Genomic DNA, 3,722 nt, shown 5'->3' with positions numbered 1-3,722 from the left:
GCACCGCACACGGCTAAGAGATCCAAGGGATCAATTGTTGTTGTGTCTAGAGGTGTCCCCCTGCCCCCGTATATAAAGGATCAAGGGGGAGGGGGCGGCCGGCTAGGAGGAGGCGCGCCAAGGAGGAGTCCTACTCCCACCGGGAGTAGGATTCCCCCCCTTCCAAGTAGTAGGAGTAGGAGTCAAGGAAAGGGGGAAGAGAAGAGAACGAAGGAGGGGGCGCAGCCCCTCCCCCTAGTCCAATTCGGACTAGGCCTTGGGGGGGCGCCCAGCCTCTCCTCTCTCTTTCCCCTAAAGCCCAATAAGGCCCATATACTCCCCTGCGAATTCCCGTAACTCTCTGGTACTCCAAAAACTACCTGAATCACTCGGAACCTTTCCGAACTCCGAATATAGTCGTCCAATATATCGATCTTTACGTCTCGACCATTTCGAGACTCCTCGTCATGTCCCCAATCTCATTCGGGACTCTGAACTCCTTCGGTACATCAAAACTCATAAACTCATAATATAACCGTCATCGAAACCTTAAACGTGCGGACCCTACGGGTTCGAGAACTATGTAGACATGACCGACAACCGTTTTCGGTCAATAACCAATAGTGGAACCTGGATGCTCATATTGGCTCCTACATATTCTACGAAGATCTTTATCAGTCAAACCGCATAACAACATACGTTGTTTCCTTTGTCATCGGTATGTTACTTGCCCGAGATTCGATCGTCGGTATCTCAATACCTAGTTCAATCTCATTACCGGCAAGTCTCTTTACTCGTTATGTAATGCATCATCCCGCAACTAAATCATTAATCACATTGCTTGCAAGGCTTATAGTGATGTGCATTACCGAGAGGGCCCAGAGATACCTCTCCGACAATCGGAGTGACAAATCCTAATCTCGAAATACGCCAATCCAACATGTACCTTCGGAGACACCTGTAGGGCTCCTTTATAATCACCCAGTTACGTTGTGACGTTTGGTAGCACACAAAGTGTTCCTCCGGTAAACGGGAGTTGCATAATCTCATAGTCATAGGAACATGTATAAGTCATGAAGAAAGCAATAGCAACATACTAAACGATCAAGTGCTAAGCTAACGGAATGGGTCAAGTCAATCACATCATTCTTCTAATGATGTGATCCCGTTAATCAAATGACAACACATGTCTATGGTTAGGAAACATAACCATCTTTGATCAACAAGCTAGTCAAGTAGAGGCATACTAGTGACACTCTGTTTGTCTATGTATTCACAAATGTATTATGTTTCCGGTTAATACAATTCTAGCATGAATAATAAACATTTATCATGATATAAGGAAATAAATAATAACTTTATTATTGCCTCTAGGGCATATTTCCTTCACCAACGGCCGTAGTGCTTCTTCAACCTCTGGTCTTCTTGCTCCAGCCGCCCAAAGCAGCGCCGGTCGTGTCGTCTGCTCCTGCCTCCCGTGGCCGGTTGTGCTGTCGCGGAGGCCTCACCGCCCACATACTACTCCCACCGCTGGCCAGGCCATCCCTCCACTCCACTCACCCATACCCCCTGTTATTCTGCGGCGAAGGCAGAGCAGCCGAACCAGTGAACCCTCGTACTCCTCTCCGCATGGGCATCCACTGCCGCGTCTTCCCCGGCTCTGTGTTGTCCCCTTCCTAGGCCTCACCGTCGTCCACTGCCATGGTGCTCTTGGTGTGGCGTGGTCAATGTGGTCAATGACCGAATTCCATTGGAAGAGTATTGTACATGGAAAGGCTGGCAGCTGGGTCCACGGCAGCTGCAAGGAAGTGCCTTCTTATTATGCGGAAAATAATTATTCCTCCACCTGACAGTAGGGACACACCGGACGGGCCACCAGTATTTCGCAAAAAAAAACGTTTCCCCCCTGACTGCTGGGACCAACCAGACGGGCCATCATATTTCCTGAAAAAACATTCCCCCCTGACTGATGGGACCCACCGAACGGACCACCATATTTCGCGAAAAAAACGTTACCCCCGTTGGCAGCTCAGACCCACCGGAAGCGCCTCCTTATTACGCACAAAAAAGTGAATACTCCCCCTGCTAGCTGGGACCCACCATGGTGGGAGGCTGACTTGTGGGCCTACTAAGTTGACTGGGACGGGGGCCTTTGTCAACTTTAGTCAATATGAACAATTCTAGCTCCAGTGACCGTACGATGTCCATCCAACGGCTGTAGTGCTTCTTCAACCTCTGGTCTTCTTGCTCCAGCCTCCCAAAGCAGCGCCGGTCGTGCCGCATGCTCCTGCCTCCCGTGGCCGGCTGTGATGCCGCGGAGGCGTCACCGCCTCCTACTACTCCCACCGCTGGCCAGGCCATCCCTCTACTCACCCAAACCCCCTGTTATTCTACGGCTACGGCAGCCTCACACCACAACCAGACCAGTGGACCCTCGTACTCCTCTCTGCACGGGCATCCACTGCCCATCTTCCCCGGCTCCGCGTTGTTCCCTTCCAAGGCCTGGCCGTCGTCCATCGCCCTAGTGCTCTCGGCGCGGCATGGTCAACATGGTCAAGGAACGACTTCCATCGGACGTGGACTGTACGTGGAGAGGCTGACAGTTGGGTCCCTGGTCACAGAAAGGAAGTGCCTCCTTATTACGCGGAAAATAATGATACCTCCACCAGACAGCAGGGACCCACCGGACGGGCCACTGTATTTTGCGAAAAAAATGTTTCCCCCCCTGACTGCTGGGACCCACCAGCCACATCTTCACACGCAAGGAAGTGCGTCCGAAAAAACGATTCGCCCCCCTGACTGCTGGGACCCACCAGCTACATCTTCGCACGCAAGGAAATGCCTAATAGTCAGGACCCACCTGGTCGAAGCGTACGTAGCATTGTCATTCTGGTCGCGAACGTGTACGTACATACTGGTGGATGTAGAGGCGTGCACGTGTCGTAGTAGAGGCGCGCACGTGTCGTAGTAGAGGCGCGCACGTAGCATGTACACGTACGTACAGCGGCCAGTGTGCAAGAAAGAAAATATGGCCACATATGTGTACATACGGGCGGGGTCTCGAACGCCTACTCGCGCATACGTACGGCCAGGGCTCGTGTACATGGCTGGGTCGGAACGGAGAAACCGCGTCATCGTCGTGTTCATGGGGAGGCAACGAAATGAGTCGTGTTCATCGGGAGGCAAGAGAACGCGTGGGAGCCAACCGGCTTAGACAGAACAGGTGATGGAAATAAGGCCTGGCGTACCGTAGGACGGAGGAAACGGCCTTGTGTTCGACCGGCCACGTTCGAAACGGGATCCTGTTCATCTGAAGGGGTCTGGCGTACCGCAAAACGGAGGAAACGGACCTCCTACGGTCGAAACAAGGGTCCTGTTGATCGGGAGGGGTGTGGTGTACCGCAAAACGGACTTGTGTTGGAGCGCTATGGTCGAAACGGGGGTCCTGTTGATCGGGAGGGGTGTGGCGTACCGCAAAACGAACGAAACGGACCTGTGTTGGAGCGCTACGGTCGAAACGGGGGTCCTGTTCATCAGGAGGGGTGTGGCATACCGCAAAACGGGACTCCACGGGATAATGTTCATCTCCACCGTCGACCTCCTCCAGCCTCCACCGCACGCTACTCCACCGGCTACTGTTCAACGACCCCTCCACGGACACCCCTCCACCGTCTACTGTTCATCCAGCCCTCCACGGGGTCATCCTATTCATCCAGCCCTCCATGGGGTCCTGTTCATCCAGC

This window comes from Triticum aestivum, chromosome 2B (genome assembly GCF_018294505.1).
Source record: "Triticum aestivum cultivar Chinese Spring chromosome 2B, IWGSC CS RefSeq v2.1, whole genome shotgun sequence".
Taxonomy (NCBI): Eukaryota; Viridiplantae; Streptophyta; class Magnoliopsida; order Poales; family Poaceae; genus Triticum; species Triticum aestivum.
The sequence above is the reverse complement of the archived record's forward strand: the minus strand, read 5'-3'. Positions refer to the sequence as shown.